The sequence below is a fragment of the Rhinoderma darwinii genome, chromosome 6, assembly GCF_050947455.1.
Source record: "Rhinoderma darwinii isolate aRhiDar2 chromosome 6, aRhiDar2.hap1, whole genome shotgun sequence".
NCBI classification, from domain to species: Eukaryota; Metazoa; Chordata; class Amphibia; order Anura; family Rhinodermatidae; genus Rhinoderma; species Rhinoderma darwinii.
This window is the reverse complement of record NC_134692.1, coordinates 14,544,947-14,558,877: the sequence shown is the minus strand read 5'-3', so window position 1 is coordinate 14,558,877 and position 13,931 is coordinate 14,544,947. Positions and strand designations below refer to the sequence as shown.

Here is a 13,931-nt window from a genome sequence, read left to right as displayed (position 1 = left end):
GGTGCGGTGGCAGCTAAGGCGGGAGTCATACCGTGGTGCGGTGGCAGCTAAGGCGGGAGTCATACCGTGGTGCGGTGGCAGCTAAGGCGGGAGTCATACCGTGGTGCGGTGGCAGCTAAGGCGGGAGTCATACCGTGGTGCGGTGGCAGCTAAGGCGGGAGTCATACCGTGGTGCGGTGGCAGCTAAGGCGGGAGTCATACCGTGGTGCGGTGGCAGCTAAGGCGGGAGTCATACCGTGGTGCGGTGGCAGCTAAGGCGGGAGTCATACCGTGGTGCGGTGGCAGCTAAGGCGGGAGTCATACCGTGGTGCGGTGGCAGCTAAGGCGGGAGTCATACCGTGGTGCGGTGGCAGCTAAGGCGGGAGTCATACCGTGGTGCGGTGGCAGCTAAGGCGGGAGTCATACCGTGGTGCGGTGGCAGCTAAGGCAGGAGAAATACCGTGGTGCGGTGGCAGCTAAGGCGGGAGTTATACTGTGGTGCGGTGGCAGCTATGGGGGCGTTCCCATATTGCCTTCCACATAGTATGTGTGGACTGAACAGAGTATGTATGGGCGGGGATTGGGTGGGATTAGAGGCGTGACTTAATGTGCCCCTCTATGCGATACATCAAAGTTGGGAGGTATGTATGTGGGTACCATTAGACATTGTTTACACAATCCAGATTTGCTGCAGATTTTGCATGCATGGTTTTAAAAGAAGAGACACGTTAAGGCCTTCTTTTATATAGGTCTTCTGTTTAGGTTCCATTCCTGGGTTTGACTTTAAAGAATACATGCAAAATCAGCACCGTGTAAGACGTGGGGATAAATGACCAAGTTGCAGGGAGATGCTTTACTGTATTTTGGGCCCTTCCTGGAATTGTAAACAGAATGCAAGTATAATAGTACACTGTAGCTTTAAAATGTGTCGTAGTCCGCTGTAATCTGCTGGTTTGGTGTCTTTTCCCCCACTAGGTGGCATCCAGTCAGTGGCCATTCCCTCCACGGTGATGACAGCATTGGAGAAAAACGGTCAGTCCAGCCACTGTGTATATTGCATTGTATAGAGTGTTGCGTTGATTTAACTCCGTTCCTTTGCAAGTCTGGCAAGGGATGGTTGGCTGGCTAGTTCTATCAAAATTGTAGGCGCTGGGATGCATGGCCCCGGCGCCATTTCGGGGGTAGAGCTCAGCAATGAGTCTAGACGAGACTGGAGAGAACCTGGCTAGCCTGCATCCATCATTGGGCCTGCAGCAGGTTCTGAAGAGTGAGCAGTGGTGGCGGTGGCAGCGCACACTGTACGGGGAGCTAGCTAGGCGGTTAGAGTGGTAACGTAAAGGAAACGTTCAAGCCAGTCGGGAGAAGGCGTACCTGCAGTATCCAGCATGGCGCAAGACTAATGGAAGAGTGTCCCAAATTAGGCCTGTAGAGGCCTGTGAATCAGCAACCATTTCAAAGTAAACTAGGCCCGAAGTGAGGCAGCCAGCAGCAACCATTTTGTGGCCTACTAGGCGTGAATTTCCAGACCAACCCCTGCACTAGGGAGGGCCGCCCTTGACCCGGTCTGCAACAAGTATACCTCAAACCAGCCGTCATCTGCCTGCCTGAATCATTACACATTAGGCTACATACACATGCCGGTTTGTATTTTGCGGCCCGTAAACAACGGATCCGTTGTCCGCTTTTGCGGTCCGCATGTCATCAGTCTGTCCTCCGTATTCACGGATCCGCAAAACAACTGAAAAGGCATCAAATTGGGTCAATAGATTGTCCTAACCCCCTGAGAAGGTCACATGATCTTTTTGGCGCCATTTTCACTTGCATTTTTTGCAGTTTCTAGCAGGCTCTTTTTGGTGTTGTAGGCCTCAGACCTTTGCTGAATCGGGAATTCCACGTCGCCTAGCAACTCAGCCGCAAAAAACGGATGGGCGAGACTGAGCCACAAACACAGACAGGAATCGGACCTGCTCTAAGTTTTGCGGCCCGGTCCCACGGCCCCGACATGAATCCATGAGATACCCAGTAGTGTGCATGGGGCCTAAGACTACGACTCTGTGGCTACTGAGAAGAACTGTTGTAATGGTTTGCTGTGGCCACGTGTGTGACGTTTCCCACCGGTCTAAAAGTAAAGACTTGTTTTTCCATCACTCCTGTGTTTGTACCATTTATTCTGCGACTCAACCTGCAACAGGCCCTACACCATCTAGGGATCTGCCCACCTTACAGCTTCAGGCAGCTCGTGGGAAAAAAGCGGCAACCCATTGAAATCAATGGGAGGCAGAAAAAAAACCTGCGGCACTCATTTGGAGCGTTTTTTGCATTTTTTCACCTGCGGTATTTGTATTTGATTCAACGGTCACATTCAAAAAACGCGGGGAAAAAAACCCCCCAAAAAACGCTGCTAATTCAAAATCTGCCTGTTGAAAACGCAATGTGAACTTACCCTAAGGGCATGTTCACACCGTTTTTTGGCGCCGTTTTTGAGGCGGAAACCGCATCGGAAGCTGCGCCAAAAAATGTCCGAAAACGCCTCATTGATATAAATGGGAGGCGGAGCCATTTTTACCCCCAGTGCTCAATGGCTGCAGCCAAAAAAACGCAGCAAAAAATGCGGCAAAGAGAGTGCAGGCACGTCAAAATGTACCTTTAAGATTCCTTTAGGAATTTAGAGGCAGATTATTCAGTCTCCAAAAAACAGTGTGAGCGAGAGAGAGAGAGAGAGGGGGGGGGCGAGCGAGCGAGAGAGAGGGGGGGGGCGAGCGAGCGAGAGAGAGGGGGGGGGCGAGCGAGAGAGAGGGGGGGGGCGAGCGAGAGAGAGGGGGGGGGCGAGCGAGAGAGAGGGGGGGGGCGAGCGAGAGAGAGGGGGGGGGCGAGCGAGAGAGAGGGGGGGGGCGAGCGAGAGAGAGGGGGGGGCGAGCGAGAGAGAGGGGGGGGCGAGCGAGAGAGAGGGGGGGGCGAGCGAGAGAGAGGGGGGGGCGAGCGAGAGAGAGGGGGGGGCGAGCGAGAGAGAGGGGGGGGGCGAGAGGGAGAGAGGGGGGGGCGAGAGGGAGAGAGGGGGGGGCGAGCGAGAGAGAGGGGGGGGGCGGGGGGGAGAGAGGGGGGGCGAGAGAGGGGGGGCGAGAGAGGGGGGGCGAGAGAGGGGGGGCGAGAGAGGGGGGGCGAGAGAGGGGGGGCGAGAGAGGGGGGGCGAGAGAGGGGGGGCGAGAGAGGGGGGGCGAGAGAGGGGGGGCGAGAGAGGGGGGGCGAGAGAGGGGGGGCGAGAGAGGGGGGGCGAGAGAGGGGGGGCGAGAGAGGGGGGGCGAGAGAGGGGGGGCGAGAGAGGGGGGGCGAGAGAGGGGGGGGCGAGAGAGGGGGGGCGAGAGAGGGGGGGCGAGAGAGGGGGGGCGAGAGAGGGGGGGCGAGAGAGGGGGGGCGAGAGAGGGGGGGCGAGAGAGGGGGGGCGAGAGAGGGGGGGCGAGAGAGGGGGGGCGAGAGAGGGGGGGCGAGAGAGGGGGGGCGAGAGAGGGGGGGCGAGAGAGGGGGGGCGAGAGAGGGGGGGCGAGAGAGGGGGGGCGAGAGAGGGGGGGCGAGAGAGGGGGGGCGAGAGAGGGGGGGCGAGAGAGGGGGGGCGAGAGAGGGGGGGCGAGAGAGGGGGGGCGAGAGAGGGGGGGCGAGAGAGGGGGGGCGAGAGAGGGGGGGCGAGACACATGCCACTACACACATAGGACAAGCACAATGAAGACTTGCTCGGCTATTAGGAGGGTACTGTAGTTATCAGACTTTTTTTTTTTTTGGCAAATTTGGCAAATTAAACCCTGTCAAACGACGACGCGTAAATAACAGGTCGTCTGCACAGTACGTCGGCAAACCCATTCAAATGAATGGGCAGATGTTTGCCGACGTATTGTAGCCCTATTTTCAGACGTAAAACGAGGCATAATACGCCTCGTTTACGTCCGAAAATAGGTCGTGTGAACCCAGCCTTATAGTAGTTATATTCCTGTATATAGGAGCAGTATTATAGTAGTTATATTCTTGTACATAGGGGGCAGTATTATAGTAGTTCTATTCTTGTATATAGGGGGCAGTATTATAGTAGTTATATTCTTGTATATAGGGGCAGTATTATAGTAGTTATATTCTTGTATATAGGAGGCAGTATTATAGTAGTTATATTCTTGTATATACGGAGCAGTATTATAGTAGTTATATTCTTGTATATAGGGAGCAGTATTATAGTAGTTATATTCTTGTATGTATAGGAGCAGTATTATAGTAGTTATATTCTTGTATATAGGGGCAGTATTATAGTAGTTATATTCTTGTACATAGGGGTCAGTATTATAGTAGTTATATTCTTGTATGTATAGGAGCAGTATTATAGTAGTTATATTCTTGTACATAGGGGGCAGTATTATAGTAGTTATATTCTTGTATATAGGAGCAGTATTATAGTAGTTATATTCTTGTATATAGGGGGCAGTATTGCAGTAGTTATATTCTTGTACATAGGAGCAGTATTATAGTAGTTATATTCTTGTATATAGGAGCAGTATTATAGTGGTTATATTCTTGTATATAGGGGTCAGTATTATAGTAGTTATATTCTTGTATATAGGGGGCAGGATTATAGTAGTTATATTCTAGTATATAGGGGACAGTATTCTAGTAGTTATATTCTAGTATATAGGGGACAGTATTCTAGTAGTTATATTCTTGTATATAGGGGCAGTATTATAGTAGTTATATTCTTGTATATAGGGGCAGTATTATAGTAGTTATATTCTTGTATATAGTGGCAGTATTATAGTAGTTATATTCTTGTATATAGGGGCAGTATTATAGTAGTTATATTCTTGTATATAGGGGGCAGTATTATAGTAGTTATATTCTTGTATATAGGGGCAGTATTATAGTGGTTATATTATTGTACATAGGGGACAGTATTATAGTAGTTATATTCTAGTATATAGGGGACAGTATTATAGTAGTTATATTCTTGTACATAGGGGCAGTATTATAGTAGTTATATTCTTGTACATAGGGGCAGTATTATAGTAGTTATATTCTTGTACATAGTGGCAGTATTATAGTAGTTATATTCTTGTACATAGGAGCAGTATTATAGTAGTTATATTCTTGTATATAGGGGGCAGTATTATAGTAGTTATATTCTTGTATATAGGAGCAGTATTATAGTAGTTATATTCTTGTATATAGGGGGCAGTATTGCAGTAGTTATATTCTTGTACATAGGAGCAGTATTATAGTAGTTATATTCTTGTATATAGGGGTCAGTATTATAGTAGTTATATTCTTGTATATAGGGGTCAGTATTATAGTAGTTATATTCTTGTATATAGGGGGCAGGATTATAGTAGTTCTATTCTAGTATATAGGAGACAGTATTCTAGTAGTTATATTCTAGTATATAGGGGACAGTATTATAGTAGTTATATTCTTGTATATAGGGGCAGTATTATAGTAGTTATATTCTTGTATATAGGAGCAGTATTATAGTGGTTATATTCTTGTATATAGGGGTCAGTATTATAGTAGTTATATTCTTGTATATAGGGGGCAGGATTATAGTAGTTCTATTCTAGTATATAGGGGACAGTATTCTAGTAGTTATATTCTAGTATATAGGGGACAGTATTCTAGTAGTTATATTCTTGTATATAGGGGCAGTATTATAGTAGTTATATTCTTGTATATAGGGGGCAGTATTATAGTAGTTATATTATTTTATATAGGGCCAGTATTATAGTAGTTATATTCTTGTATATAGGGGGCAGTATTATAGTAGTTATATTCTTGTATATAGGGGCAGTATTATAGTAGTTATATTCTTGTACATAGGGGCAGTATTATAGTAGTTATATTCTTGTACATAGTGGCAGTATTATAGTAGTTATATTCTTGTATATAGGAGCAGTATTATAGTAGTTATATTCTTGTATATAGGGGGCAGGATTATAGTAGTTCTATTCTAGTATATAGGAGACAGTATTCTAGTAGTTCTATTCTAGTATATAGGGGACAGTATTATAGTAGCTATATTCTTGTATATAGGGGCAGTATTATAGTAGTTATATTCTTGTATATAGGGGACAGTATTATAGTAGTTATATTCTTGTATATAGGGAGCAGTATTATAGTAGTTATATTCTTGTATATAGGGGCAGTATTATAGTAGTTATATTCTTGTATATAGGGGCAGTATTATAGTAGTTATATTCTTGTATATAGGGGCAGTATTATAGTAGTTATATTCTTGTATATAGGGGACAGTATTATAGTAGTTATATTCTTGTATATAGGGGCAGTATTATAGTAGTTATATTCTTGTATATAGGAGCAGTATTATAGTAGTTATATTCTTGTATATAGGAGCAGTATTATAGTAGTTATATTCTTGTACATAGGGGCAGTATTATAGTAGTTATATTCTTGTATATAGGGGGCAGTATTATAGTAGTTATATTCTTGTATATAGGAGCAGTATTATAGTAGTTATATTCTTGTATATAGGAGCAGTATTATAGTAGTTATATTCTTGTACATAGGGGCAGTATTATAGTAGTTATATTCTTGTATATAGGAGCAGTATTATAGTAGTTATATTCTTGTATATAGGGGGCAGTATTATAGTAGTTATATTCTTGTACATAGGGGGCAGTATTATAGTAGTTCTATTCTTGTACATAGGGGGCAGTATTATAGTAGTTATATTCTTGTATATAGGGGCAGTATTATAGTAGTTATATTCTTGTATATAGGAGCAGTATTATAGTAGTTATATTCTTGTATATAGGAGCAGTTTTATAGTAGTTATATTCTTGTATATAGGGGGCAGTATTATAGTAGTTATATTCTTGTACATAGGGGGCAGTATTATAGTAGTTCTATTCTTGTACATAGTGCTGGTGGAGATTGGAATGTGACAACCACTTCTGCAGGAATTCCCGCACTTCTCTTGGCAGCTCATACAAAGAATATTTATTTACCTTGTAATTTATCGATAATTGCTGCAGCATTGGTGTGAATATCACTAGTGACTTGAATTGCTCTTTCAAGTCCATAAGATCCAGGTGTTGTCTGGTTTAGAAAAACACATTTTTAAAAACCTTATTAGCGAATTCTGAGTTAAAAGAGTGGGGACCCCTGTTCAGGACCCCCATCTACTAGCTAGAGTGGACATTTGCTACAATGAGCGTCTTATTCTGGCGGACCTAGCACTTCCATGCGTTAAACTAGGAGCCCCATGATTTCCATAAGAGCTGTGTGATACTTCATTTCACCTATGGTGGCGATGCCCCAGAATTTAATGCTTGTTGCCGGATGCCCCCATAGATTACAGACGATTTTAAATCTTTATCTATGTAGGGGATTTGGAGCTCTACCTTTATAAAGATTTACTAAAATTAATTGCCACAAAACTTTGGTCCTAAAAACAACCGTGTTAAAAAAAAATTTGGGGGGGAAATTGACATTCACTTTAAGTTCCATTTTTTCCTGTGGAGTTGGACAGTTGAACGTCATTAAAAGGAATTTAATGTCTTTAGACGAGGCAGGTCCAGGAGCAGTATATTCCCACAATGTGCATGTTATTTAAACAAAGCAAAGGAGGATAAGCAGCGGCAGACACTTCTTGCAACGATTATCTCCCATGAACATAGAAGAATTGGAAATGTAAAATAAAAATCAGTTCAATTCACCTTTCCCAAGACAGCGGAGGTTGGGGGAAATTGGAAGGATCCTCTGTCAAAAATCTCATGTTTATACGCAGATGTAGGCCGGGTTCCCACGTAGCGTAAACACTGCAAAATTTCTATGACGTACTTCTGTGCGGAAAAACAGTCCGTATTTACAGAAGCAGCAACGTGGATGAGATTTGGACAAATCTCATGCACAAGCTGCCGAAAAAATCAGCTGCAAAACTGTTCATATATGGACCTGGTTTTTCAATCTGTCAATTTATGCTGATAGCTGCTTTTCTGTTGTGGGTTTTCCCTATTAAATTCAATGGGGAGGTAAAAACGGCAACAAATGTTACGATTGTTGCGATGGAAACGCTGCGATTCCGCTGCAAAAAATGCAAAATCAGGAAAAAAAGGAAAACTTTTGTTTAAAATGTATAAAAAAAAAAAAAGGGAGGAGTTAATACTTACCCGCGGGCGTTGTTAAAGAGATGCGTTCCTCTGTTCTCCGTCCAGCCGGTCCTCCTGGGAGGACGTTTTATCCCATGTGACTGTTGCAGGCTGGGCGGAGAACTGAGAGACGTGTCACTATGACAACGGCCGGGGGGGCGGTTTTTTTTTGGGGGTTTTTTTTTTACAGCACTATACCCACTACGGTTAATTTGCCCAAAAATCTGTACCACAATTTGTTGTGTTTTTATTGGACGGAATTCCCTGTGGATTCTAGGTCGGATACGCTGCGTACTTTTACGCAGCGTATCCGACCCATGGGAACATACCTTAAGGGCGCAGTCACGCTGCAGATTTTGTTGTAGAACTTTCTGCAGAAACAACCCAATTCTGATGAATGGAACGGATTTTTAGTTGCAGAAATTTCTGCAACAAAATCTGACGCGTGTGATTCTACCCTAAAGTGACTGCGCATTATTCGCTCGGACATATCAGAGGATTGGTGGACGTCTGAGCGCAGGGGGTCCTAATGATTACCTGAACTAAGGGGCCACGCACATGACCTTCAATGAAGACAAGGAGGAGCCCAACACCAGAGATATACAATTCTCCAATCCATGAGCCAACTGACGGGCACCATGGCCTCTTGGTTCCAGCGCTCATTGGGGATCCCTGCACCCGGACCTCACTGATGCGATCTTCTGGCATATTTTCATAGGTGCACATAAAGGGAAGGTTCAGCACCACCCAGTAATTATATCTTAGCAGTGCTGTATGCCAAGCAGAACCCAAAATGTGTAGAAGACGCCCATAGGGGGACAATGCCAGAACTTCGTGTAGGTCTTATAGGTCAGAAGGAAGGAATTCATATGCACCTCCAGCACTTTTGGGCCCAGCTAATTCCAGGTAGAGGAAGACAGGAGAAGGGAACCCAGTGCTGAATAAAAAGGAGCACCGGGCAAGTGTGTGCCTTTAATTTTAACTTTTTTTTTTTTTTAACTAAAGCCGCCGAAGCTTTTCTTGTCTAGTATAAATCTCATTAAAAATTTACTATAGATATAAAATATCTATCAGCCATCTTCCCCATTACCAGGCCCAGTCAACTTGGTTGAACGAGCATTGTATTTCTAAGGAGGTGACGCGTCTGATGCCGCTTATCTCTGGGAGAACAATGGTGTAGAACGCTTTTAAGTGTACTTGCCAACTCACCTGGAATGTTTAGAAAACTCCTGGAAAAATGAGAACCTCTCTAAAGAACAGGCATATCTCCTGAAAACCCCACATCCCCCAAAATATACTCACCTCTCCCCGTTTCTACAGTCCTATTCGCGTCAGAATATCTGCAACGGTGTCCGGGAGTGAAAAAGGACTGCGGAAACGGGAAGAGGAGAGTATGTGCACGTCTAGTTGAAAGTCTACTCAATGGGTCTGTTTGGGATCTGAATTTCGGGGCTCTATATTTATTTAGAGGCACTGGGATCTGTATTCATTATTGGACGTGAAGTAGGCGGGTCATAAGCAATATTTGGGCTTTAAATGCCATAGATTGGGAGCATGTCCTATATAAATTGTAGGGGCAGAAGGGCAAAAAAAAAAATTTATGTCTCTTTTTGAAAAGACCCAGGTGCTCCTTCTCATAAGTTGGCAAGTATTTTTTAAAGTCCTTTCTATCCAATCCATGTTTCCTACAACAGGACACATTGGGCGACAGTCAGACTGTCCCCGCGGATAAGAGATTGTTGACAGATCTTAGGTCTATGGCCAGTGTAAGGAAAAGCGGGCAGCCGGCCACGGGGCATTAGTAAACAATCCGACCCTCCCTGCAGCACAGTTATAATGTATAATATTAATTGTATAGCAAGTTCAGCTTTAGTTATTAATGTATAGAACCCCTTCAAAAATTTCCCGGGTGTAGTAGCGGGCATACAGGGGCCGGGATAAATCCTGACACTTGCACACATGGAGCTTAGTCTCGATTACCATCAGTCATTTCAGGTCACGCAGTGGAATATGATGGGTCATTGGGCTTATACTGGCAGCCAGATCGGCCTGTCGGACCACACGAGTCTACGCACATAGCACAGTGTGCGCCCAACTAAACACAGCAAAAATGACCCCAACATAAACAGTCAATACAAAAAAAGGTATAAAAACAAAATCAGCATAAACATGAAATGCATTGTACCTCAACGTAAAGAGCACCGGCCTCAGGCTTTAACCCTTCAGTAGCCGAAGGAGGGAGAGTAGTTCGGATTTTACTAGAAAACGTGTCAAGCTGTTCCTTTGTTGGCTCCGATACAGAATGTGCGCTAATGAATTAAACTGACCAAGCAAAGGAACAAAAAAAAAAAAAGTGGCATCTTCACGAGGAATGGTTGCCATCCGTTTCACAACGGTACTTCAGCTGCAGGGTTTATATATTACAATTTCCAGATTTAGAACACAGCTGTTCGATTTTCTTATACCCCCCTCCCCTCATAACCTTCTTGGAAAGAAAATATACAGTATAAGTGATATATGAATTGCCAGAAGAACTCAATGAATATCTAAACCCATAAACGGCTAAAAATGATTAATGAGGAGAGAGGCGGCCGTAGAGACCAAACAATACGACACGTTTATACGCAACCTACACCCTCGAAAGAAGGGGGAAGGGGGGGACACAACAAAGATCCGGTCCATTGACATGTTTAATTGGATCCTTTAGCTAGAATTAAACGTCCTTACCTAACCTCGGCCTCTCAGCGTAGCGTTCACGAAGACTACAACGCAGCCGGATATACAGCAGCATGGGAGGATAGTCTCACTACAGGGAGCTGTCAGCACAACACACGCTGCACCTAGGCAGGTTATAGATCACACATATAATATAGACACCCTGGGAGGATAAGAAGGGATGATCGCCCGATCTTAAGACATTTCATTATGCTATGAATATGTATTTTGTATTGAAAATTTTCATTTTTTTGCACTCGATAAATCCTATTTAGTAACATCAGTGAATATTTATTTATAGCTGCAGCCACCGGGGGTGCTATATTATATTAGTACAACAGCTGTTCTGTCTAGGGAAGCAGAGCATGCATGTGTATTGCAGTTCAACGGAGGCCCCGGTGTTACCGATAGGGTTTAAAGGGTCATCCCAATCAATCATTTCATATCATAAGTCCAGAAACGCTATTTGCAAGACATACGTAAACATCTATATACACACACAGGTATCTATAAAAACACACATAGAAGAGAGATCACTCACAGAACGGGCTAGATTAGCTTCAGGTCCTTCTCCGTTGACTCATATCGAGCCCTGAAACACGCCAAGCCAATCAAAGGATTTAACCGCTTAAGGGCTGCAGTACCAGCAGCAGCCATGCCCGGCACGAGAACGTTTCCAGCACGGCTTGCCGGTCAGAGCCGTGTAGCTATCAGAGAGACGACCGCCCTACGGTCAGGACCATTTAAACATTCGTGACGGAAACCGGAGAATCAGCAACAACGCCTATGGATGTGGAGGCTCGAATATCCGGCTCGTTTAGGTTACGCTAGCCTGGAGGAGAACGGTTCCATTGGGAATCTAAAGATATTTCTACGGACAACAAGGCAGGCAGACAACACGAACATGCAGGCAGAGAACATCACCCACTTATAGGTCATTCTACACCTACAAATAAAGAAAAAGGGGAGGGGGGGTAGGCGGCTGGATTGGTGCTGGGAACTCGGCATAGCTCCACTTTTGGACATCATTTTACAGTATAAATCTACATAGAACGTGGAGTAACTTTGCAATCACTTTGCTTTACTTATCTTGTTACTAATCTTGAGTTACATTATGTCCTCTTCCCCAGTCACATCCAAGGCTGCATAGACAATTCTGCTGCTCGGCACTGGGAATCTGTGTACACTGTGCAGACCAGGCACACCTCTAACAGCTTAGCTGAGATACATAATTGTTTTTTCAGCTCCCACAATGCACGGTACTCAGACGCAGTGTATGGTGGGGGTTGTAGTTTTGTTACTGCATCAGAGTAGAGCAGAGTGCAGGGTGTAAAAACTACATCTCCCACAATGCACTATGGCAGAGCATGCTCTGTGCAGACAATGAGCCGGCAGGGGGCTGCAGCGAGATGTCAGATCCTGCAGCCTGACAGATATAAAGCAGCCAGCAGGAGACTGAATGCAGAATGGACACATGGGCACAGCCGGCTTAAGGGCTTGTCCACACGTAACGGAATTGCTGCAGAAAATGTTGCGGATTTGGCTGCATTCTTTTCAATGTTGGGGGATGGTGACGTCTCCTCTGCAAAACGCAGCAATTCAGTCCACTTTTCGCAGCAGGAATTGACGTGAAAATACGCACCGCCGGTGAACTTCTGCACGAAAATTTTACGCAGTGTGTTTATGAGATTTGTTACACCTCAGCCACTTTGCTGCTATTGTATTCTGCTGCGTATTTTACGTCCGCAATTCCGGACGGAAAGCACGTAGCAATTCTGGTACATTTGGACCAGCCCTTACCGGGGTAGGGTTGTCGCTGCGGTGGGGCAGGATAAATATATCTCCACAAATCAAGGTCGGAAATTATACCATCCACGGGTCCATGCAAAAAATTACTTTTAATATTTTCACCTAGAATCAAAAATTTACCATTGTCTTTGAGTCGTCAGGAAATGACAACATCCCCCGTAGAGGTAGTCACCCAGCTTTTCCAGACTCACGAAAGGAAAATCTGCTTCATTGCGGAGCGATACATCCACTGCTGGAATAATGCTACAGAACTAGGCACAATTAGGGCTTATTCACGCGTTTTTCACGGGCGATTTGCACCCGTGCAGGACAAGATTTCACAGATCCCTCATAGACTTGAGTCTATCGGGAGATCTGAGAAAATGGGGAAAAAAATAGGACATTTTATTTTTTCATGGGTCGTTCACACAGTCCGTTAAAAAAACAAGAACAGCCGGGTGAATAGCCCCATAGAAGTACATTAATTTCAATACAGCCGTGTGATTGCCGTTAAAAAAGTTGTCACACATCCGATTATCCAGTTCGTGTGGATAAGGACTTACCATTCAGGGGAGTGAAAAAGCTGGGTGACACTCCCTTTAGGGCTTTAATGGCAGTAATTTTCCGCAGGATAAGGCCATGTTAATACAGCGGATTTGCAAGAAAATCCGGATCAGAAATCTAAAGGTTCACCCTTGAAATTCTGCCGTGGATTTGCAGTTTTATCTGGCACTGATCCTTGCGCAGATTAGCCCTATTTTCGTCATAGTAACACATTCGCTGGCAGTCCTCAACGCCATATTTATGACGTCCATGCAGCACTCAAAAAAGTGGATGTTTTTTTTAAGTCGACCTGGCAATGTTTTTAACCTTTGTCAGATTGATCTACGGGGCTGCACTGGGGAAACCTTTATACGTTGCGCCAGTATTAATAGATTTCCCTTATTGAGGTATTTTCTTCTCCTAACTTGTTAAAGTTTCCAATATGGCTGCCATGACATCATCCAGAAAAGTCATCACCCAGCTTTCACATACTGCCTAGCTATGTAGCTGCATAAGTGGTTCTACAGATTCGCCATTTTGAGTCTACGGATGATTGGATGACATCCTCTGTGGGAATTGTACTGGAAGCCATATTCGGAAATCGGAACTGTTAGCAAGTACGTTTTCCATCTCACAGACATGCACAGAGACAGCTAAAACAGGTCTACAGTCTGAGGACCCCACCTAAAGAGGACCTGTCACCTCTCCTGACACGTCTGTCTTAGTAAATGCTTGTATTCCCCATGAAATAACAATTCTGGAACATCTTTTCTT

At 44.6% G+C, this 13,931-nt stretch overlaps 1 protein-coding gene across 2 annotated transcripts in view; it reads right to left on the bottom strand.

The window, feature by feature from the left end:
* The window catches only part of R3HDM1 (R3H domain containing 1), an 87,703-nt gene extending 75,684 nt beyond the window's left edge, over positions 1-12,019 (bottom strand). The window contains exon 1 of one of the 2 annotated variants that reach the window (XM_075829210.1): positions 11,912-12,019. The gene's annotated coding sequence lies outside the window, so the exon portion shown is untranslated. Of the gene's footprint in view, positions 1-11,367; positions 11,445-11,911 lie in introns of those variants that run through there. The other variant, XM_075829211.1, reaches the window with a different exon arrangement.
* Between the last annotated feature and the right edge of the window lie 1,912 nt (positions 12,020-13,931).